The 25,031-nt window shown below is 44.2% G+C and overlaps 2 long non-coding RNA genes across 2 annotated transcripts in view; one reads left to right on the top strand and one right to left on the bottom strand.

The window, feature by feature from the left end:
• The window catches only part of LOC143984487 (uncharacterized), a 129,497-nt gene extending 110,211 nt beyond the window's left edge, over nucleotides 1-19,286 (bottom strand). The window contains exon 1 of the long non-coding RNA XR_013274884.1: nucleotides 18,919-19,286. This is a non-coding gene — a long non-coding RNA (uncharacterized LOC143984487). The remainder of the gene's footprint in view (nucleotides 1-18,918) is intronic.
• On the top strand, nucleotides 10,595-12,750 carry LOC143984486 (uncharacterized). The gene is made up of 3 exons (XR_013274883.1): nucleotides 10,595-10,684; nucleotides 12,456-12,506; nucleotides 12,618-12,750. It is a non-coding gene; the product is annotated as an uncharacterized LOC143984486 (long non-coding RNA).
• Nucleotides 19,287-25,031: the final 5,745 nt, after the last annotated feature.

Here is a 25,031-nt window from a genome sequence, read left to right as displayed (position 1 = left end):
CAAACACTGCCTCTTAGCAGGCAAAGGCCTGTCCAGGTCTGGAGACAGGGTGGCATTGAAGTCCCCCATCACCAGCACCCGCCCAGGACAGAAAGGTGAAATTTTGTCTAAAACATCATACAGTAATGTGGATGAGAAGGGGGGGGGGGGGGAATGTAGAGATTCACAACAATGTATCTTTGAGAATACAGGGTAAACACTAAAATCAGGGGGTCCGTGCGGACCTCTTCAATAACACACGGAAAATTCCTGTGAATAAGGATTGACACCCCCCTGGCGTAAGTGGAGTAAGTGGCATGTATACCCCGCTGTATCCAGGGTTTCTTGAGAGTGAGGACCTTGCTGCCTAAAAGGTGAGTTTCCTGGAGAAGGATAAGCTGGGGGGAATGGGTTTTCAAATATTGGAAGAGCAGGGCTCTCTTAAATTTAGAGTTCAGGCCTCTAACATTCCAGGAGAGGACAGTAAATGAGTCCGAGACCTGGCTAGCCATTCGGTATATAAAGGAAGGGGGAGCAGGAGAATCGGGGGAGGCCCATCCAGGGGCACCCTGTAAGCAGCAAGATCATAATTACATTGCAGATAATACCGTCAGCACTGATACATAACATAAAACACAAACAAACAAATGCAGTTGCACATAGAACTGTGGAGGCCCAAACAGGCTCCAAACTACCCAGGCACAGAGTGCCTTTCCTACTATATCCCATCGCTCCCCCTAAAAAGAAAAACGAGGGGGGGTCCGGGAATAGTTTGTCCCCAAACAAAAGAAAGTCCTATCTAACAGGTGCAAGCGTCTCCAACTGGGACCCTGCACCGTCAGTGTTCGCCCTAGTTCCACTGGTCAAAGACACATGGCCAGGAGGCAAGTCAAAACGAAGGGGCGCGATCCACTGACCAGAAAAAGGAAAAATCAAAAAGTACATAAAGAAAAGAGGGGGGGGGGGACGAAAAGACTAGGGAGAGGGGGGGGGATGTGTGGGGGGCGGCAGTCACGCCGCAGTGGCAGTACTTGCTTGTAGTAGTGTGCGCGTGTCTTCTGCAGTCTGCTGAGTAGGCCCGCTCCTGCAAAAGTGCCCAGCAGATTAGTAGTGGCATCACAGCCAGGTGTGCAGGAAAAGAAAAATAAAGACTCAGGGGCGTAGGTGCCGAAGCAGGCACATGGTAGGTGGTAGCACTCCGATCTCCTTGTTCAGGCAGGATGGAAGATGAAAGTCAGCAGGTGCAACGGCCACCTGGCAAGGATCCAGCAGGGGAATCAAAGAAGGAGTAGAGCACCAGGCAGGCATTGTAGAGGTGCAGGTGGCATCCGTAGTGTGGTGCAGCTCATCTGCGGCCATCCAACCAGGACAAGGCGGCCTCTGGGTCCATGAAAAAGTGTGCACGATCATCAGCAATCACCCGAAGTTTACTGGGATACAGGAGGCTATACTTGAGGTCCTCATGGCGCAGGCGCTTCCTGACCTCAGTAAAGGAGCGCCTACGGTGCTGCACTTCAGGGGAATAGTCAGGAAAAAGCATTATCTTGGCCCCATTAAAGAGTAGATCTCGCTTTTCTCTAGCCGCCATCAAGACCCTATCCCGGTCCCTGTAGTTTAACAGCCTAAATAGAAACGGCCGCGGTGGAGCCCCAGGGACAGGGGGAGTAGGGGGGAGTCTGTGCGCCCTCTCCACAATGAATGTAGGAGGCAGATCAGGCAAATCCAGAAGCGTCTTGAGGAAGGCCTCAGTGAATTCAGCAGGCCTCGCACCCTCTGCCTTCTCTGGGAGGCCTATGACACGGATATTGTTCCTCCTGAGCCTATTCTCAGTATCTATGGACTTCTCCTGTAAGGTTTTAACTTGCAACTGTAATGCACGGAGCTCCCGGGAGTCAGCTCTGGTGTTGTCCTCTAGCTGCGATATGCGGCCTTCAGCCTCTGTAAACCGGGCCCTAAATTTGTCCATGTCATGCCTAATGAGGCTCACATCGGCCACCAGGTGGTCAATTTTCACCATCACCGAATCCCTGCCCTCCTTGATCGCTGCTAGGAGCTCAGTGTGGGAATCTGCCTGGGATGGAGGAGGATCAGCAGCTGCCTGAGAGCCGACAGACATCGTGGCGACGGGGGACCTCGTGGGGAAGATGGCCGCCGCGGACCGGGCCTCACCTGCTGCGGACGAACGGAGCCTTCCCAGGGGCTGCGGAGAGGGCCGCGGGGTACCGGAGGTTTTCTTCCGCCCCAGGGTGTCAGGGGGAGAGGCTGTGCGATGAAAAAATAGCGCTGGAAGTCGACAGGATAAGCGGTGGAGCGGAGCTCAGCAGTCACACGTCCGCTGTTGTTCACATCCCGGCCACGCCCCTCCTAAACAAATTTTAAATCTCTGCCACCATAACACTAAATAGTGCCCTGAACTTTAATTGTTTGATCAGATGAGTTAACACCCCTGCTCTAAGTCTGTTTGCAATATTCCACCAAGCCATTCCTCAATTATTTCCCACACGGGATCAATGTAGGCAAGACTGAAACAAATAAACATTTTTAACAGTGTAAAAGTAAGACAATTCAGGACATTCATATCTACTCAAAAAGTACTTGTCCCATCTCAGTTGTTGCCTTACGCATTGACATATCTCCATAGATCTCGATCTGTCTGTACAGTATGGCCAATTGCTGATTCAGCAGAAATCAAAGACAACCTAATTCTCCAATAGGACAAAAAAGTTCAACACAATTTTACTTCACAAAGTACAGTACAGAGGAGTTTTAACCACTCCTGGTCCACCCTATAGCAATTTTACTGCTACAGGGCAGCACCTACAGGGATCCGACACTTCCGGGTAGGGGGGCACGCATGTACTGCCGGCTCGCTTCCTCTGTGATTACTCACAGTGGAAGCCAATCAGCATGTGCAGGATATCTAATGTATCATCAGGCAGAGAGACAGAACTGCAATCTGCCTATGTAAACAAGGCAGAGTGCTGTCCTGACAGGAGGGAAGGGATGGAATTTGTGTCCCTGCAAAGCAGAGAACAGTTTCCTTCTCTTCCCCTAGTTAAAGCACCTCCCACGAAGAAAAAGCTGGATGGCCGCACTCTGTTGCAACACCTTTATTGAAGAAGATTAAAATCATAAGATACAAGCATATAAGAGGCACAGGAAAAAGCACACTGATTTTAATGAATAAAAATTCCTCCACACCTTAAAAACATACGTACACAAACCAGCTTAAAATCTGTCTGGCGTGACCGAGCAGCCGTACCTTCTTCCAGAGCGAACGTTTGTTTTTGCTTCCCGAGATCCACCTCAGTTTCGGGGGCCCGTTACCACCTTAGGAATCCGGACCGCGGTGAGATAAACAGTGACCTCTGCTAGCGATTGATTATGTGACAGATTTTAAGCTGGTTTGTGTACGTATGTTTTTAAGGTGTGGAGGAATTTTTGTTCATTAAAGTGGAGCTCCACCCTCTTTTTCAAGTCCCCTGCATCCCCTTCTTCTCTGGCCCCTTAAACACATTTGGAATATAATTTTTTTTTTTTTTTTAAACTCACATTGTTATCTTTAAAAGTTATCTTGCTTCCTGTTTCCGGCCGCGGCCTGAACACTTCTTCCCCCGTCCTCTATGCCTCCTGGGAGATGTTTTTTATCAATCCCAGAAGGCACTAGGGGCCGCTGGGCTGTAGTATCGCGTGATTTCCGAACCGGAAATGACGCAATACAAGGCGGCGCCGGCCGGCGCCATTTTAAATAAGGGCAACGTTGCCTTTGTTGCCAGTGTTCATATAGCAGCAGCAGCGGTAGAAGAAGCAGCAGCAGCAGCAGCAGCAGCAGAAGAAGAATAAAATGGTAATAATGGGCTAATGGCGCTACCTCAAACCTATTGTTTTGTGTTTATATCCAACTAATTTTTTCTATTATTCCAAATTCGACCATGTGCCACTACAAGTCAGTTATATTCCTTATCCTAAAAAAGGTGAGCACACACAGTTCTTCACTAACGTGATCGAACACTCAGTCAAAATCCCTAAAAAGCACCCACACTACATGTATAATCCACAACATTCAAAATAATTTTGTGATAGTAATTTTTGTGATCCCAAAAAATATTATTATACTATACAGCCAACTACCATACGCAGTGTACAAGACCCCTATTCGGGGGAAAGTTTGCACTTATAGTCGCACTGCGTTTGTGCAGTTCCTGTGCAATTGCTATCACTGTGCACAATTTATATTACCACTATAATACCCCGTGAATGGAAAAAATATATATTACAATGAAAGAACAAAAACCACCGAGACCATGAAAAATACAAAAAGTAGGACAATAAAAAATATAAAAAAAGTCAAAGGCAGCAAAATAAAAAATAAAAAAATAGTAAATGTGCGGGGTGATTCCTAACCCCCTTACAAATGTGAAAAATACAAAAACCTGAAAAAAGTGTAAATAAAAATCCAAAAATTATCAATAGATTTATGTATCTATATATATAAGGTCCACAAGAAGTCTCTTATCATGTGCTTTCAACCATGCGATTATTCTTTTTCAAATAACAGGAAGGTGACTTTTGTGATTAAGCCTGCTTATTGGTGACTTCCGTGCTCGTTCCCCCTCAAGGGTCCCCACTCACCGAATCCACGCACCCCCTAGGGGGTATGTTGCCTGTAATCTGTGCTCCGCTAGATTGAGGATTCTTCTAATTAACTCTGTCTTCAGCTGGTCTTCCCCAGGGTTTATTGGAAATGATGAGAGAAGGAGGCTTTGTTATCCGCCAGTGGGTCCTCAAGAAAGAAAAAATCTGCTCATGGTGTAGTATTCTCAATAACTGACCACTTGAGAGAAAGGGAAACGGGCTACAAAAAAGGTTCTTCAAAAATAGGCTTTCCCAAAATAATAGCTTCTGCAGTGATTTATATACCTTATTAATGTGTATATAGCAGAGGACTAATGATCACTCAAAATATGTTTTATTACAAAAATGTTATATAATTACAAAAAGAGAGAGACAGATTACACATATGCTAAAAAATTAGTTTACAGTGCTTAGTGCAAGGAAACGCTTTTTTGCAAAAATGTCCCTTTAAACCAGAACTGCGATCTACAGCAATAGCACTATAAGCCTGTAAATTCAGTATATGTATATATACCAATAATGTGTCTCAGAAAAGTTTAACAAAAAATGGCAAAGATAAAAATAAAAACCCGAACAGCAGAAAAATATTAAAAAATAAAAAGTAAAAAATAAAATATATCTTAAAAACAACAGTCCTTTTTAATGCAAACCAGCACTATACACAATTGTATGGAGCCTAAGTACCCAATTCTCTGGGGGGTCCCGTTTGTTTTAGGCACTACAGGCTTCCCATATACTGGATGCAAAACTACTTATCTTAAGCAGTATTCCTCCTATGGACGGAGGTTTGAAAGAAATTTTAGCACCAGCCCGGTTCGCCTATCCGCAAGGGTAATCCCCTATTCGAACGGCGTGCGCTCCAACGTTGGAGCGCACGCCGTTCGAATAGGGGATTACCCTTGCGGATAGGCGAACCGGGCTGGTGCTAAAATTTCTTTCAAACCTCCGTCCATAGGAGGAATACTGCTTAAGATAAGTAGTTTTGCATCCAGTATATGGGAAGCCTGTAGTGCCTAAAACAAACGGGACCCCCCAGAGAATTGGGTACTTAGGCTCCATACAATTGTGTATAGTGCTGGTTTGCATTAAAAAGGACTGTTGTTTTTAAGATATATTTTATTTTTTACTTTTTATTTTTTAATATTTTTCTGCTGTTCGGGTTTTTATTTTTATCTTTGCCATTTTTTGTTAAACTTTTCTGAGACACATTATTGGTATATATACATATACTGAATTTACAGGCTTATAGTGCTATTGCTGTAGATCGCAGTTCTGGTTTAAAGGGACATTTTTGCAAAAAAGCGTTTCCTTGCACTAAGCACTGTAAACTAATTTTTTAGCATATGTGTAATCTGTCTCTCTCTTTTTGTAATTATATAACATTTTTGTAATAAAACATATTTTGAGTGATCATTAGTCCTCTGCTATATACACATTAATAAGGTATATAAATCACTGCAGAAGCTATTATTTTGGGAAAGCCTATTTTTGAAGAACCTTTTTTGTAGCCCGTTTCCCTTTCTCTCAAGTGGTCAGTTATTGAGAATACTACACCATGAGCAGATTTTTTCTTTCTTGAGGACCCACTGGCGGATAACAAAGCCTCCTTCTCTCATCATTTCCAATAAACCCTGGGGAAGACCAGCTGAAGACAGAGTTAATTAGAAGAATCCTCAATCTAGCGGAGCACAGATTACAGGCAACATACCCCCTAGGGGGTGCGTGGATTCGGTGAGTGGGGACCCTTGAGGGGGAACGAGCACGGAAGTCACCAATAAGCAGGCTTAATCACAAAAGTCACCTTCCTGTTATTTGAAAAAGAATAATCGCATGGTTGAAAGCACATGATAAGAGACTTCTTGTGGACCTTATATATATAGATACATAAATCTATTGATAATTTTTGGATTTTTATTTACACTTTTTTCAGGTTTTTGTATTTTTCACATTTGTAAGGGGGTTAGGAATCACCCCGCACATTTACTATTTTTTTATTTTTTATTTTGCTGCCTTTGACTTTTTTTATATTTTTTATTGTCCTACTTTTTGTATTTTTCATGGTCTCGGTGGTTTTTGTTCTTTCATTGTAATATATATTTTTTCCATTCACGGGGTATTATAGTGGTAATATAAATTGTGCACAGTGATAGCAATTGCACAGGAACTGCACAAACGCAGTGCGACTATAAGTGCAAACTTTCCCCCGAATAGGGGTCTTGTACACTGCGTATGGTAGTTGGCTGTATAGTATAATAATATTTTTTGGGATCACAAAAATTACTATCACAAAATTATTTTGAATGTTGTGGATTATACATGTAGTGTGGGTGCTTTTTAGGGATTTTGACTGAGTGTTCGATCACGTTAGTGAAGAACTGTGTGTGCTCACCTTTTTTAGGATAAGGAATATAACTGACTTGTAGTGGCACATGGTCGAATTTGGAATAATAGAAAAAATTAGTTGGATATAAACACAAAACAATAGGTTTGAGGTAGCGCCATTAGCCCATTATTACCATTTTACTTTTAAACATAACCTGGGTTTCAGATTGTGTTCTTAGGGAGGCAGCAACCTCATAGTGACTAATATAAATAGGTCCAACTTTTATATATGTATTTTCTACACTAAGTACTGATATCACTGGCAAACAATCTAAACAAAAATTGCTAAGAATATTCCCCACCGATCCCAGCGCACACAGAAACAAAAGATGATATAATTTGCAAGCTGCTATCATACAAAAGATAAATCATAAAAATTATATAGTATATAGCCCTCGTGAATCTATTGTCCAATATATACCATATTGACAGCGCTAAAACAACAAAACAATCATTCTTAAGAGGGTAGAAGCCCCATGGTTTACAACAAAAACCACAGTAATGTCCTTAAAAAGTCCCACACATCTGAGGATGGGATTTTAGTTGAAACACCAAAATGATGGAAAACAGAAAGAAAAGTCCATCTCCAAGAAAAGACCACCAGTGCAGAAAGAGCTTGTTAGCCGGTGACACCCCTTATGGTAAAGCACTCACCAGAACCCAATGGGTTAACAGGCACCTCTTTATAAATAGTCTTTCACTGGTATTCCTCTGTACCCAATTCCTGTGTCCTCATAGATTTTTCGGATTTAACACTTCACTCCCAGCAGCAAGTTCACATATAGAAAACAGCAAAAAGAGGTTCCATAGTGCAAACTGCTTTATTCTTTTAAAAAATTTGTGCGCATATACACCATACGTACATAATCAATAAAAATTCATTCACAGAGATGTAACCACTAGAACAACCGGATTTGTCTCACCGCGGCTCCGGGCGTCTTAGATCGAATGCAGGCTCGGCTTCCACGGCGGGTCCCGGGCAATCGTACAAATCGACCGCTCTGTAGTTACGAATAGCTGCTTGGTCACGCCCATACGCGTTTCGTCATCACGTCTTCATCTGTGGGCGTGGCCAAGCAGTGCAGCTAATCCGATTAAATATGAATAGGGGCGGAGAGGTGGCTCATGGGCATTCCCACGTCCAGCCCCCTAGACACACTCACTCCCACCCAATGCGGAAATGAAAAGGCCACGTCGTGCAAGCCATCGCCATGACAACATGCCTAAATGTACACTGTTCGCAAAAAAACTTTCATTTCTCACGAGTACGTCCCTGTGGGTAAAATTTGTTCACACAAACCTTCGTTTCTCATGAGAACAGTATTAATTCATTAAATCACCGAACAGCATACATTAAGTGAGCAGGTTATCTCATTATTCCAGGAAATCACCATTATCATACTAAAATAATAATATAATAATAAATTTACATCATTATTACCTAAAATACCCATTATCATACCAAAATAATAAATATTGTCAATATTGCAGGTATCCATCTTAGAAAAATGCATTAAGATAAAAGGCACATATATCTCAAATCTATATATACCACCAATATGTATGCAGAGCAAAATGCATTACATTCAATAAAATATTAGATAATTCTCCACACTATCTTAATCAATAGTCTTGTCTGATAGATTAATAAAAAATGATAAGATAAAATAAAACCCGAATGTTGAGTACCAGCAAAGCTAGAAAATGCAGACCTCTTGGTCTACTCGACTGCAAAAGTAGGTGTCCCAAAAAATAGAATAGAATAGAACCGACCTATACTCTTTTTTGTATACATGTATGCTGTGTTCACATAAAAAAATATATTAATAAAACAAGGCTAAATATGTTATGCAGAAACTGTTCTAAAATATATTAAGCTCAAATCCTCCTCAATATTTCCCCAGTGTACTAAGTTTTTATTGCAGTACACTGGGGAAATATTGAGGAGGATTTGAGCTTAATATATTTTAGAACAGTTTCTGCATAACATATTTAGCCTTGTTTTATTAATATATTTTTTTATGTGAACACAGCATACATGTATACAAAAAAGAGTATAGGTCGGTTCTATTCTATTCTATTTTTTGGGACACCTACTTTTGCAGTCGAGTAGACCAAGAGGTCTGCATTTTCTAGCTTTGCTGGTACTCAACATTCGGGTTTTATTTTATCTTATCATTTTTTATTAATCTATCAGACAAGACTATTGATTAAGATAGTGTGGAGAATTATCTAATATTTTATTGAATGTAATGCATTTTGCTCTGCATACATATTGGTGGTATATATAGATTTGAGATATATGTGCCTTTTATCTTAATGCATTTTTCTAAGATGGATACCTGCAATATTGACAATATTTATTATTTTGGTATGATAATGGGTATTTTAGGTAATAATGATGTAAATTTATTATTATATTATTATTTTAGTATGATAATGGTGATTTCCTGGAATAATGAGATAACCTGCTCACTTAATGTATGCTGTTCGGTGATTTAATGAATTAATACTGTTCTCATGAGAAACGAAGGTTTGTGTGAACAAATTTTACCCACAGGGACGTACTCGTGAGAAATGAAAGTTTTTTTGCGAACAGTGTACATTTAGGCATGTTGTCATGGCGATGGCTTGCACGACGTGGCCTTTTCATTTCCGCATTGGGTGGGAGTGAGTGTGTCTAGGGGGCTGGACGTGGGAATGCCCATGAGCCACCTCTCCGCCCCTATTCATATTTAATCGGATTAGCTGCACTGCTTGGCCACGCCCACAGATGAAGACGTGATGACGAAACGCGTATGGGCGTGACCAAGCAGCTATTCGTAACTACAGAGCGGTCGATTTGTACGATTGCCCGGGACCCGCCGTGGAAGCCGAGCCTGCATTCGATCTAAGACGCCCGGAGCCGCGGTGAGACAAATCCGGTTGTTCTAGTGGTTACATCTCTGTGAATGAATTTTTATTGATTATGTACGTATGGTGTATATGCGCACAAATTTTTTAAAAGAATAAAGCAGTTTGCACTATGGAACCTCTTTTTGCTGTTTTCTATATGTGAACTTGCTGCTGGGAGTGAAGTGTTAAATCCGAAAAATCTATGAGGACACAGGAATTGGGTACAGAGGAATACCAGTGAAAGACTATTTATAAAGAGGTGCCTGTTAACCCATTGGGTTCTGGTGAGTGCTTTACCATAAGGGGTGTCACCGGCTAACAAGCTCTTTCTGCACTGGTGGTCTTTTCTTGGAGATGGACTTTTCTTTCTGTTTTCCATCATTTTGGTGTTTCAACTAAAATCCCATCCTCAGATGTGTGGGACTTTTTAAGGACATTACTGTGGTTTTTGTTGTAAACCATGGGGCTTCTACCCTCTTAAGAATGATTGTTTTGTTGTTTTAGCGCTGTCAATATGGTATATATTGGACAATAGATTCACGAGGGCTATATACTATATAATTTTTATTATTTTCTACACTGCTATACCTCATAAAATACTGCAATTAGTAATACATTATCAATAGAGTCAGGGGGAGATATAGGCATTCACATATACCCCTGTGTGACTGTGACCTGTTCCATAAGCGCGGCCTTTCGTGTACAGCAGAAGAAGAATCATCATCATCATCATCAGCCTCCTCCTCGCAGAGAACAAACGCCTGGAGGATAAAGAAAGCAGCTACTGCTCATCGTAAGTACATGTGTGCTGTGTGCTATGTGCTGGGAAGGGAAGGGGAGGGAACGTTTGATTTGCTTTGCTGGTGAGGTGTTTTTTTGTTTTTTTTTGTCTGTGCTGTGCCATGTGGTGAGGAGGGGACATGTGATGAGAGGTGAGATGTTTGCTTTTTTTCATGGAGATCTGTTATGTGGAGAAGGGTTTGCTTTTTTTCATGGAGATCTGTTATGTGGAGAAGGGTTTGCTTTTTTTCATGGAGATCTGTTATGTGGAGAAGGGTTTGCTTTTTTTCATGGAGATCTGTTATGTGGAGAGAGGATTGCTTTTGAGATCTGCTGGGGGGGGGAGGGGGGAGACGGGAGACATGTGCTGTGGGGGGTGGGGAGGCTGTGTGTTTGTGTGTGTGTGTGTGTGTGTTGGGACATGTGATGGGAGGTGTGTGTGTTGGGACATGTGATGGGAGGTGTGTGTGTGTGTTGGGACATGTGATGGGAGGTGTGTGTGTTGGGACATGTGATGGGAGGTGTGTGTGTGTGTGTGTGTGTGTGTTGGGACATGTGATGGGAGGTGTGTGTGTGTGTTGGGACATGTGATGGGAGGTGTGTGTGTGTGTGTGTTGGGACATGTGATGGGAGGTGTGTGTGTGTTGGGACATGTGATGGGAGGTGTGTGTGTGTGTGTGTGTGTTGGGACATGTGATGGGAGGTGTGTGTGTGTGTTGGGACATGTGATGGGAGGTGTGTGTGTGTGTGTGTGTTGGGACATGTGATGGGAGGTGTGTGTGTGTGTGTGTGTGTGTGTCTGCGCGTGCGCTGTGATGGGAGACGTGTGGTGGGGGGGGGGGCGTGTGTGTGTGTGTGTGTGTGTGTTTGTTGGGACATGTGATGGGAGACGTGTGTGTGTGTGTGTGTGTGTGTGTGTGTGTGTGTGTTGGGACATGTGATGGGAGACGTGTGTGCGCGTGTGTTTGTTGGGACATGTGATGGGAGACGTGTGTGTCTGTGTGCGCGCGCTGTGAGGGGTGTGTGTGTGTGTGTGTGTGTGTGTGTGTGCGCTGTGTGATGGGAGACATGTGCGGTGGGGGGGGCACGTGTGTGTGTGTGTGTGTGTGTGTGTGTTTGTTGGGACATGTGATGGGAGACGTGTGTGTGTGTGTGTGTGTGTGTGTGTGCGCTGTGTAATGGGAGACATGTGCGGTGGGGGGGCACGTGTGTGTGTTTGTTGGGACATGTGATGGGAGACGTGTGTGTGTTTGTTGGGACATGTGATGGGAGACGTGTGTGCGCTGTGTGATGGGAGACATGTGCGGTGGGGGGGGCACGTGTGTGTTTGTTGGGACATGTGATGGGAGACGTGTGTGTGTGTGTGTGCGTGCGCTGTGTGATGGGAGACATGTGCGGTGGGGGGGGCACGTGTGTGTGTTTGTTGGGACATGTGTGGTGGAGGGACGTGTGTGTTGTGATGGGGGGACATGTGCTGTGTTGTGGGACATTTCCTTTGCTGTGATGGGGTACATGGGACATGTGCGATGCTGTGGGGGGCCATGTGAGATGTGCGGGGGACATGCAAAGTGAGCTGTGGGGGCATTGGGTTTGGGGGACGTGGGCTGTACTGGGGGACATGGGAGGTGTGGGGGGACGTGTGCTGTGCAGGTTGATTTTATATCTCTATACCCCTCTATTCCCACGTCACCCTCACCTGCCCCCTTCTTTTCAACTTGCCCACTACCCCTTATCATAGAATGAAGAAATATAGTCATTAAATATATTTATTTATTTTCTTGCAGAAGCTGTAGGACTGTAGAAATTCATATTTACTTGGTCTACGCCATTTACAGGTAAGCAATGAACAAAATAATGCAAGTTATTAACAAATGTGTAGATTTATTTATTTTTTTATTTTTTTAAATGTCTAATTTATTTTTTGTTTTATTGTTTTAAATCTCTAGGTTGAAGATCGAATTGATTTTGTGACTTTTGAAACCAAAAAATTAAGACATATAGTACGAAAAGGTTCCCTACTCTAAGCTCAATAATATTTTTAAAGTGTCTCCCCCTCTGTGTCTCCCCCTCTGTGTCTCTCGCGCCTCTCTCTCGCGCCTCTCTCTCTCTCGCCTCTCTCTCGCGCGCCTCTCTCTCTCTCTCGCGCGCGCCTCTCTCTCTCTCGCGCGCCTCTCTCTCTCTCGCGCGCGCCTCTCTCTCTCTCTCTCGCGCGCGCCTCTCTCTCTCTCGCGCGCGCCTCTCTCTCTCTCGCGCGCGCCTCTCTCTCTCTCGCGCGCCTCTCTCTCTCTCTCGCGCGCCTCTCTCTCTCGCGCGCCTCTCTCTCTCTCGCGCCCTCTCTCTCCTCTCTCTCTCTCGCGCGCCTCTCTCTCTCTCTCCGCGCGCGCCTCTCTCTCTCTCTCGCGCGCGCCTCTCTCTCTCTCTCTCTCTCTCTCGCGCGCCTCTCTCTCTCTCGCGCGCCTCTCTCGCGCGCCTCTCTCGCGCGCTCTCTCGCGCCTCTCTCTCTCGCGCGCCTCTCTCTCTCTCTCTCTCTCTCGCGCGCCTCTCTCTCTCTCTCTCTCTCGCGCCTCTCTCTCTCTCTCTCGCGCGCCTCTCTCTCTCTCTCTCTCTCTCTCGCGCGCTCTCTCTCTCTCTCTCTCTCTCTCGCGCGCCTCTCTCTCTCTCTCTCTCTCGCGCGCCTCTCTCTCTCTCTCTCTCTCGCGCGCCTCTCTCTCTCTCTCTCTCTCGCGCGCCTCTCTCTCTCTCTCTCGCGCGCCTCTCTCTCTCTCTCTCGCGCGCCTCTCTCTCTCTCTCGCGCGCCTCTCTCTCTCTCTCTCTCTCGCGCGCGCCTCTCTTGCGCGCGCCTCTCTCTCTCGCGCGCCTCTCTCTCTCGCGCGCCTCTCTCTCGCGCGCCTCTCTCTCTCGCGCGCCTCTCTCTCTCGCGCGCTTCTCTCTCTCCGCGCCTTTCTCTCTCGCGCCTTTCTCTCTCGCGCCTTTCTCTCTCTCTCGCGCGCCTTTCTCTCTCTCTCTCTCTCGCGCGCCTTTCTCTCTCTCTCTCTCTCGCGCCTTTCTCTCTCTCTCTCTCGCGCCTTTCTCTCTCTCTCTCTCGCGCCTTTCTCTCTCTCTCTCTCGCGCCTTTCTCTCTCTCTCTCTCGCGCCTTTCTCTCTCTCTCTCTCTCTCGCGCCTTTCTCTCTCTCTCTCTCTCTCTCGCGCCTTTCTCTCTCTCTCTCTCTCTCGCGCCTTTCTCTCTCTCTCTCTCTCTCTCGCGCCTTTCTCTCTCTCTCTCTCTCGCGCCTTTCTCTCTCTCTCTCTCTCGCGCCTTTCTCTCTCTCTCTCTCTCGCGCCTTTCTCTCTCTCTCTCTCGCGCGCCTTTCTCTCTCTCTCTCTCGCGCGCCTTTCTCTCTCTCTCTCTCTCGCGCGCCTTTCTCTCTCTCTCTTTCTCTCTCTCTCTCGCCTTTCTCTCTCTTTCTCTCTCTCTCGCCTTTCTCTCTCTCTCTCTCTCTCTCTCGCCTTTCTCTCTCTCTCTCTCTCTCTCTCTCTCTCTCTCTCTCGCCTTTCTCTCTCTCTCTCTCGCCTTTCTCTCTCTCTCTCTCTCTCTCGCCTTTCTCTCTCTCTCTCTCTCTCGCCTTTCTCTCTCTCTCTCTCTCTCTCTCGCGCCTTTCTCTCTCTCTCTCTCTCTCTCTCGCGCCTTTCTCTCTCTCTCTCTCTCTCTCTCTCTCTCGCGCCTTTCTCTCTCTCTCTCTCTCTCTCTCTCGCGCCTTTCTCTCTCTGTCGCGCCTTTCTCTCTCTCTCTCTCTCGCTGTCGCGCCTTTCTCTCTCTCTCTCTCTCTCTCGCCTCTCTCTCTCTCTCGCGCCTCTCTCTCTCTCTCGCGCCTCTCTCTCGCGCCTCTCTCTCTCTCTCGCGCCTCTCTCTCGCGCCTCTCTCTCTCTCGCCTCTCTCTCTCTCTCTCGCCGCCTTCCCCTCTTCTGTAATTATAAAAAGGCTTTTTACAAATATTGTTTTTTATTCTGTACATCTAATTGCATATTTAATAAATTTAACATACAAATAAAATTCTATATTCTCATACATTTATGTGGTCGTTTTTTGTTTTTTTTAATGGTTATAGGTCAGATTATATCTAAGGTCTGTATCTCACACTCATGTTACTATAAGAATATATACATTTATTATTTCTATATCACACAAGAAAGCAAACCAAAATCTCTTGAGAGTGGAGATATATTTTTTGGTGTAAATACATTAGTCTTTGTTGTGCACCTGGTGACACTATTTATGGCAGAAGTGTGTGGCGACAACTGATGAATAATTAAAATTTATTAAGAAACATTTAAATAAAAAGTGTGTTTGAAAATTTATATATTTTATTTTTTTTTATTTTTTTTGTGGTGGTTATTGACAGATGCTCTATTCACTTTATTTATCAAAATAATGAAACTAGTTAGATCTAAAAACGTTAATCTATTATTTCCCCCAATTACACTGACATATAATCTCTCTCGCCTTCTTCCCCTCTTCTGTAATTATAAAAAGGCTTTTTACAAATATTGTTTTTTTTTTATTTTTTTTTTTATTCTGTACATTTAATTGCATATTTAATAGATTTTAAAGATGCCTAACCGGTTCCCGACCAGCGTACGTCTGCAGAATGGCATGAGCAGGCAAATGTGTGTAACTACGTCCCTTTAAATTTGCCGCCCTGCCATCGCGAGCGCGGTGGTGTGCTGGCCGGGACCCCTACGAGTCCGGTTGCAGGTCTCGCGGGCATACCTGCGATTGTTTCACGGGGCGGCTGAATGAGGAAATGCCGTTGTAAACAGCATCTCCCCGTTCTGCCTAGCAACTAGTGACACTGATCTCTGCTCCATGTGATTGGAGCAGAGATCAATGTTCACTAAATTAAAGCCCAGCCCCCAACAGTTAGTAACACACCCCTAGGAAGACTTAACCCCTACACTGCTACCCACTGCTTAACCCCTTCACCGCCAGTGTCATTTACACAGGAATCACTGCATTTATATAGCTGGGATTGCTGTATAAATGACAATGTTCCCAAAAATGTCTCAAAAATCTCCGATGTGTCCGCTATAATGTTTCAGTCACACAAATCGCTGATAGCCGCCATTACTTTAATAAAATAAAATAAATAAAAATGCCATAAAAACATCCCTTAGTTTGTAAACGCTACTTCTTTTGTGCAAACCAATCGCTTACTGCGTGGCTGCTTTTTTTTTATTTTTATTTTTTTTTGACACATGCTGAATTACCTAATCGAGGGTTGCCCAACCGCTGGTCCTCTGATGTGGCACACCATGTCTTGCTCTGAGATGGTGGGTCAGCATGCCCAGATCGCTGATCCTTGACCCGCCATCTCTGAGCATCAGCGCAAAGAACTGAGCTGTTCTTAAAGGAAGCAGAGCCGATGTTTCCTGTATAGCGCCAACTCCTTCACAGGCGGAGTGATACCAAATGTACTCCCGCCTGTGACAGGAAGCATCAGTTCTGCGCTCTACAGCAGCCGCATGCTTCTGCTTTCTGTCACACTAATGCATTGGAACGTTGGTACCAGAGCCAACCATCAGTAACAGCCAGCAGTACCAGTCAGTGGTATCAGCTGGCATTAACCAACAGCAGTAACAGCCAGCAGTTCCAGCACCTGTCCGAAGTACCAGCCCTTGAGGACAGCCAGCAGCAGCCACCAGTTATAACCACCTGGGGGACAGCAGCAACCAGCTGCAGGAATCCTGAGGAAGAAGTGAAGATCAAGGTCAGTTGAGATGCAAGAAAAGAGCCGTGCATCCGTGTGAAAGCGGCCTTAGGCCCCTTTCACAGTATTAGTTCGGGTCTGCCTGTCTGTTTTTCATGAGGACCCAATCTGACCCTCCATTCACCTATATAGAGTGGCAGATGTAAACAGAGTTGTATCTGCTTACAGAAGCCTATCTCTAATCCAATTTCCTTAAATAAATAAATAAGATGTGTCCCCTTCTGTTTGGGCAGATTGGAGGGCCCTTAGGCTAGCGCGAGGTGCGTCTGTGTCTGCTCTACATATGCAGAGTGGACACAGATCTTGCAATCCGCCTGCTATGCTCATTGTGGCCACTTTACTGGACACTTTATTATGTACAGCTTTCATAGCATCGTTTTGAGTGTAGAACTGGGAGGACACTGTAGCCATAAAGGGATGGACATGGTCAGCAACAATACTCAGGTAGGCCGTGGTGGTTAAACCATACTCAATTGGTAGTTAAGTGGCCCAAAGTGTGGCAAGAAAAATATTGCCCACACCATTACACCACCACCAGCCTGAACCAGTGATACAAGGCAGGATGGATTGATTCATGCTTTCATTTTTTTTTTAATGCAAATTTAAGACCCTGCCATCTGCTTGTTACAACATAAAATGAGACTCATTAGACCAGTCAACATTTTTTCAATCTTCTATTGACAAAATTTGGTGATCCTGTTACAATTGTAGCCTCAATATCATCATGTACTTAGATGACTGGAGTGGCACCCAGTGTGCCCTTCTGCTGCTGTAGCCCATCTGTTTGAAGGTTCAATGTGTTGAGCATAAAGAGATGGTATTCTGCATACCTTGGTTGTAAATAGTGGTTATTTGCGTAACTGTTGCCTTTCAGAAATCTGTACCATTAAAAACTCAAATATGAAGTAGGGATTTTAACACACACATAACAAATGGTCCATACTGGTGACACGCACCGCACCCCCTATCCATGCCCCTATATCTACATGCAGGTTGATGGATGCATGGATTACAATCAGGGGGTTGTTTATTTTTGTAAGCATTTGATTAGAGCCATGGGCTCTAATAGGCTTCAAGAAAGAGTGACAATGGCGCAGAGAGCACCGTGCTCAAAGCCCAGCCACTTGTGTGACATTAGCAAATTTAAAATCCTGATTGTGACACTGATTTCCTCCTGGTCAATCATGGGCAAAGGGTCCTGAGACACAACTGGGTGGGAGTCCTAACTAAGACCTGATTGGCCATGATGAGAAGCAAACACCAGGACTCGGGGGAGATGCAGGGGTAAGCCACTGTAGCCGTGACATGGATGGGGTAAGTGCGGGACTGGCAGTCAGTCAATGGGTGAGCGAAGTGGCGATCAAACGATGTTGTGTGGGTGGAGTGAGTTTGCAAGGTGGACCACCCCATCCCCCCCAAAAAAAAATAAAAAATCAAGCAAAGGGAACCAATGCACATAGATAATACTCTATGAATATTTAAAGCGGAGGTCCACCCTAAAGTGGACCTTCTGCTCATCGGAACCCTCCCCCCCTCCGGCGCCACAATTGGCACCTTTCGGGGGGAGGGGGGTGCAGATACCTGTACAGTACAGGTATCTGCACCCACTTCCGGGATAGCTCTCTATGCCCCTTTCCGCAAGTGCCCTGCTGCCTGCTGGGAAACGCACAGATCCTAGAGGCAGCGGGGACCGTCCTTATTGCGCAGCGCGACTCGCGCATGCGCAGTAGGGAACCGGGAAATGAAGCCGAAAGGCTCCATTTCCTGATTCCCATACCCAAGATGGCAGCGGCAGCACCCGAGAGACGATCTAGAGATCGGCTTCGGGTGCCGACATCGCGGGCGTGCTGGACAGGTAAGTGTCACTATTTTAAAAGTCAGCAGCTGCAGTATTTGTAGCTGCTGGCTTTTAAAAAAAAAAAATGCAGAGTCCCGGCGGACTCCTGCTTTAATGAATTTTAACGTGATTATATATCTATATAACATAGAGAAAGTAGTTTGTGCAAATAGTTGTAAATTTAAAGTTTTTGGTAAAACTCCCACCATCCCATCTAACACCATAACACACCACCCCCCACCCCCCATTAATTAATATGCTCAGTTTGTATATCTTCAGTACATCTAGAATAAGATGCATAAATGAATTTTGTTGCTGAGATTTGTTTTTATTTTTTTAATGAAAAGCTGTACAGAAAAAAGACGCTGGGTGTAGATATACACACATATATAGACACACATAACGAGAAACATATATAACAAGATATATACACACACACACACTCTCTCTCTCTCGATGCATATATAACAAGAGATATAGATATATCTATATAGATATATACATACACACACATAACAAGATACATATATATCTATATAAATATATACATATACACACATACACACATATCAAGATACATATATAACAAGCTTTATATCTCTTGTTATGTAGATATGTCTGCACAGAAGCAAATGATTTAGTTTACAATTAGTATATTTACTTACCTTTTGCTGCTGGTGTCTGTTGTTATAAATGCAGTATATTTCCTGGTTCCTGGAGGGAGGAGGGGAGGAGAGGTTTGCATAGCTAAGGGGCGGCAACTTCCTCTGGCACTGCCGTTGCTATGGAAACCTGACCTGAAACATATTTCACTGCTTGTGCAGCACTGAGCATGTGCGAGATTTGCAAGGCTGAGATCCAGGAAGAAATGCTGTCTGGCTTCAGATGCCCACACCTAAGATGGCCACAGTCTGCTGCAAGTTTATAAAGTTACAAAATGCTGTAATAACCTAACAAAACGGACCTTTGATTACAGACTAACTTTACTAGAATGCTTTAAGCTTGTGTATGATAAGTGTATGATAGGTTATTTTTATTTAAAAAGTCAAATTTTGGCTGGAAAACCAAATCAGTGTGCACTATGGATTGTGTTTCTGATTTTTCTTATATGTGAATGCATGCTTGGAGGAGAGTCGCTGGATTTCAGTGGTACTATTGAGGAGATCCTAGGGACCAGTTATTATCAGATGTGCCTTAAACCTTTAGAAGTGTGGTAAGTGCATTACCATAGGGAGCGGCACCGTGCTTGGAGCTCTTCTTACACTGACGGTTTTGGTGGATGGCTTGAAGCTGGATCTTCATTCCTTTCCTCTTTTGAACATTTGAGTTAACTGTTCCTATCTGCACCTTGAGGACTTTACACCTTTTTGGGACTATATTTTTTGAGTCTATGAACTCTTTATTTCTCCTTTTTTTGTAATTTTATTTAGCGCTGTCAATATAGTATATTTCACATTCTGTCTGTTTCAGGAAGTGTATATGCTATATATTTTGAATATAACTAAGCTTTTTGTGATAGCTGCTTAGCAATTGTCAGCATACTGAGAGCGCTGGGATCAGTGGGGAATATTTGTTGGTAAACATTTTTCAGTGATATTTATATTAATGGCTGTGTGTTGAGTTATTTTGAGGGGACAGAAAATGTACACTGTTATACAAGCTGTACACTCACTTCTTTACATTGTAGCAAAGTGTCATTTCTTCAGTGTTGTCACATGAAAGGATAGAATAAAATATTTACAAAAATGTGAGGGATGTACTCGCTTTTGTGAAATACTGTATATATACTGACAGAGTCAGTAGGGCAAAGATTTGTGTCAGTAGGGGAGTGGATGGTGTCAGTAGTTTTTTTGTTTTGTTAGGGGGGAATCTGCATCACACAGGGTGATTGGGTTGAGCCCTAGGCACAACTAGCACACCCTGTGTGCACGCATTTTTCACTCTCCTTGTTCCTGCAATATTGAGTACCTCTTCTTTATCTTTGTTACCTATGTTTTAAACGTATTTTTTTATTTTATTTTTTACATTTATTCAGTTGCTTCTTGGCCAAAATAATGTAATATATGTAATACATCCCAGTCTTCTGGCATTTTTCTCATCTGAAGGAGAGGCTTTCTCAGCTTTCCTCCTGCTTGCATACCTGAGCTAGGGACATTCCTCTGTGTGTTGTAGAGGGTCCCTCCAGCACATAAGCCCCAATCCTGAGGCCACTCCCCCAGACTAGGGGACACCCTAAAGGGCCATGATAGCCTCCTCAGCACTCCTTCTCCATCTTCCACCGACTACCCCAGCTGGCCTGACCCAAGAGTATTTATGAGGTGCCTGCCCCCTGCCAGCTTATTTACAGAGGATTGGCTGAAGCTCTCATCAATACTCCAGGCAGCTCATCCTTAATGCCACCATCTACTTCTAGAAGCTTCTCCAAGGTTCCAGAGAGCAGGGGGATTTACGAGATGCTGTGTACTGTGTCATCCAGCCTTCCTGAGTCACTCAGCTTTGACCCAGATTCATACCAGGTTTGGCTGCCAGCCAAGCCAAATTTACCTACACTAACAACTATGTAGACTAGCACCTAGCTAAAGGGTGCTACATAGGACTCAGAGGAACCACATTTTTCTGACGAGTGATGTAAGAGCATAATGGCATACTAAGAGGGGGATATGGAAGGCTTATGACTTCTGAGCTGAGCAGCCAGCAGATATAGAGGTTATAGAGAATCCAAGGTCCTGCACAGCAGCTGAGAGATCTTCTGAAAACCTTTTTTTGGGAAGGCGCACACACTACACTGTTGATAAATCAAAAGTACATAATCAAAAATTGTATGGGTAGTAATTAGCTTTGGAGGAATCTGACAAAGAGCAATATGTATGCTTATAGCATGACTGTGTATATTGTTTTCTGAACAAAGCTTTAAGGCCCCAATACTGGGCATTTAGGTCCCATGCATGAGGCTCTGGTGTTTCACTGCAGGCACTGATGCACTATCCAGTCCTGCTGCATGCAGCCTGTCAAACACTATGAGAGGTTTACAGTTGCTACAGATGAACAGGGCTGGATAGTGAACCTAGTGGTATGAACATTCAGGGCAGTATGTCTGCATTCAAAGCATTTTTCCATGGGCATATACTGCCCTATATGTAAGTAACATTCAGTTCACTGTCCAGCCCTGTCCATCCATAGCAGCTGTCAGCCTCTCATATAGCTTGACAGGCTGGCTGCAGTAGGGCTGAATGGCACATGTGCACTCCGCCCGCAGCTAAATGCTGGAGCCAGGGACTAAATTCCCAGTGTACATGGGGCCTAAAAGAAAGCTTCAAAACCATCAGATTTTATTCTATTGGTTCTTGCTAAAAAAGGTTACCGGACTGGAAATTCACAACCATGACAGTGTATATTGGGTGTAAAAAAAGAACAAAATGTACCTTAACATATTTGCATTACATTCTGTTACAGTGTGAATGCAATCAGCATAAAAAAAATTGAGCAGTGTAAAAATAACAGAGAACATCGTGCTGAAGAAAAATGGCACAAAACCATTTAACATAAATAGTATTAGCAGTTTTCTGAAGAAAAAAAACTCCAGGCAAGCAGCTGTGGCACCCTGTAGCTTAGGCAGGGAGCTTCTCACACATTTACTTATCAGGAGTAGTTATTCCTCTGTTGATTGATAGAGATCTATTGATTTCTCCCTAAGTTTGGTCTTGTTGCACTTTTCTCTTCTACCACTAGGTGTCCGGGTACTTGGTGGTACTAGATATGAGGAGGGCAACCCAAGGTCAGGTTATGGGCATTTGGGATATCCCAGCCAATGGGCAGGGGTTTTCTTGAATCCTTTGGCCTGCTGGGAGCACCTATTTGGGTGAAGTCAGGTGATCTGTGTTCTGAGCCACCTGGATGGCTGTCTGAGTGGACATGTTGCGTATGCCCCAGCTGCTAGGTCAGAGATTGTGCCTTTCCCGGGGGCATCTGGCTGCTGGGCTGTGTAAGGGCCTATCCAGAAGTGAGAGGGCAGCGAAGGGTTGGGACTGCAGCTTACAGTCCAATCAGAAATGACGGTTCTGACGGCCGGAGAACCTGTCACTGGTTGGAGGTAGAAGGGGAGCTGTCGCCACAAAGGGACCAACCACCTTTACCAGGGACCACAGTGAGTAACTGAAGCAAGTACCGGAACCATATTCTCACCGAAAGGGCGTGGTGGAGAATCGGGAAACTTCAGGTGGTGATAAAGTCAGAGACCCAACCAGCGGAGGAGACACTTGCAGAGAAGCCTTGTGAGTCAAGCCAGGGACTTCGTCGGTAAACAGGGGTGAAGCTTGAGAAGTATTTGGAGTGCCAAGCTAGGGACCCAGCAGGGAAGTGTGGGTGACGCTTGAGGGCATACCACCGTAAACCTTGGAGTGATTATGGTTAGTGTATACAACCTATCCATGTACCTAAATTAGGTTGTATACACTAACCATAATCACTGTTTCCACAGAAAATTCACAACTTAATGGTATCCACACACCCCATCATGAAACACTCACTTTGGTGCTCCTCCTGCTGCTGCCCTGTGCCTCGATGTGGCCCTACCTGTGTAGCCTCAGCTCCGGGGGAGGCTCTGTTTCCCCCAGTTCGTCCTCCATTTTGAATTATATTATACTTTTATGTAATTATAGGTAAGAACGTTGAGTACACTCTTGCCTCTCCTTCCTTTTTGTCCAGCAAATGTTCACTTTGTGACTTTCTACCTTTTTATTATAGATCCTTGTACTTGTTTACTGCTCCTGATGAGTGGGAGCCCCCACGAAACGCGTAGAGCCTTAGCCTTATGCTACATCTTCAACATCATGTGATCTAGAGACTCTACAATTAGTGATATTAATTTCATTATCACTTTTTATTATTATTTATTTTTTATTTATTTATTTTTATTTATTTTTATATTTTACTTCTTTCATTGTTTACATGATTGTTGCTTTTGAATTAATATAATTACATTATCGTGTACCAACGTTTCTACTACCTATAGACTGATTTTATATTTTACTATCATCACCTAAATCATGTTGTCCATGAATTGTATATTACGATAATTACCATTTTGTATTATTATTTATATTTTTTGCTACGCAATATGTCATTATTATGTATAATTACATTATTCAGATTCTATTGAACTATACTACTATGTTATTATTATACATTTTTTGACGTAATGTTTACATGTTTGGAGCCCGTGATCACATGATTTTAACCTTTATCTTCTTAGCTGCGCTTCATATAAAGTCCCAACATTCCTTTTGTCAATGTTGCAAATCCTTTGCATATAACAGGGATGGAGGTAGATGAAGTCACCCATTCGTTACATCATATAAAGTCCCACTAATCCCGCCCCTTCTCTTTTTTGACATATTGAAGGATGTCAGCTATCTTTGGCCTTGGAAGTCCTCATTCAACTGGAAGAGGCTGAAGACTTTGCTACACAACTAAAAAAAAAATATCAATTTTCAAATGCTGTCAGAAGGTTTGTAAATTCTGTGCAGCCATATGCGTCCTCAAAACACACTGATAGGTTAAGTGAATAGCATTGATTATGTTGTTACAATGGCATTTGAAAGTAGAAGCGGTATATTAGGAAGCAAGTAAATATTTTAGTTTAGTTTTCCCTAAAATTGATGTGTTCAAAGCAGAAGAAATGGGCATGCCAGATTGATTGTTTGTATGGGTCTGGGTAGACTGGTCAGGGTGCCCACGCTGACCTATGTCCACAGCCAAAATTGCCTATAATGGGCACATGAACTGGATCACAGGATGAAAGAAGGTGGCCTTGTCTGATAAACCACATTTTCATACATCTTGTGGATGACCGGCTGCATGTGCATTGCTTACCAGGGGAAGAGAAGGCACTAGGATGCAGTATGGGAAAAAGGCAAGCCAACAGAGGCAGTGTGAGGGCATCTACCTAAATAATGTTGCTGAGCGAATACAAGCCTTTATGAAAACGGTATTCCTTGATGGCACTGGCCTCTTTCAGCAGGATTATGCCTCCTGCCACACTGCAAAAATTATTCAAGAATGGTTTGAAGAACATGACAATGATTTTGTGGTGTTGACTTCAAGATCTCCAGATTTCAGTCCATTTGAGCATCTGTTGAACGCGCTGGAAAAGTTTGATCCGATCCATATAGGCTCCACCTTGCAACTTACAGAACTTAAAGAATCTAACAGGTCTAGTGGCATCTAAGCCTCGATGGGTCAGGGTTGTTTTGGCAGCAAAAGGGGGGCCTACTCAATATTAAGTGCTGGTCGGTGAATGTACATAAAGTGCAAGGATAGCCTAACACCAAAAAGGTCTTCTGCATGCATTTAGCAAATACATTTTTAGTAAATGTATGTAGCCACCACTTTGAAGCTCTTCTGCAGGATTGGTGGATGGGCACTTGTGGCTTGCATGTAATTGGGAGGAAGCACCCACCCTCCTAGAACTAGCTATCATTGCAGGGCTATGGGAGAGGGGAGAGTGATTGGGGGGAGTGACAAACTCAGTGGTGGCGCATCCATTAGGGACGCCCGGGCACCAACCCCTTTCTCCACGCCACCCCCTATATGCAATGGATAGATTCATGCATAGCAGTCACTGTTGAAACACTGATCCTCAATCCAGCCATTCAGAAGCGAGAGTGAGACCCATTCTCCAATTGGACAAAAAGAGAAGACCCCCGATCGGCCTCTGAGGAGGAAGGAGGAAACGGAAGCCGCCACCGCCGCCGAGTAGGGGAAGCCACCGCTGATGTGG

The sequence above is a fragment of the Lithobates pipiens genome, unplaced genomic scaffold, assembly GCF_037356315.1.
Source record: "Lithobates pipiens isolate NorthernLeopardFrog02 unplaced genomic scaffold, aLitPip1_a1.2 Scaffold_16, whole genome shotgun sequence".
NCBI classification, from domain to species: Eukaryota; Metazoa; Chordata; class Amphibia; order Anura; family Ranidae; genus Lithobates; species Lithobates pipiens.
The sequence above is the reverse complement of the archived record's forward strand: the minus strand, read 5'-3'. Positions and strand labels throughout refer to the sequence as shown.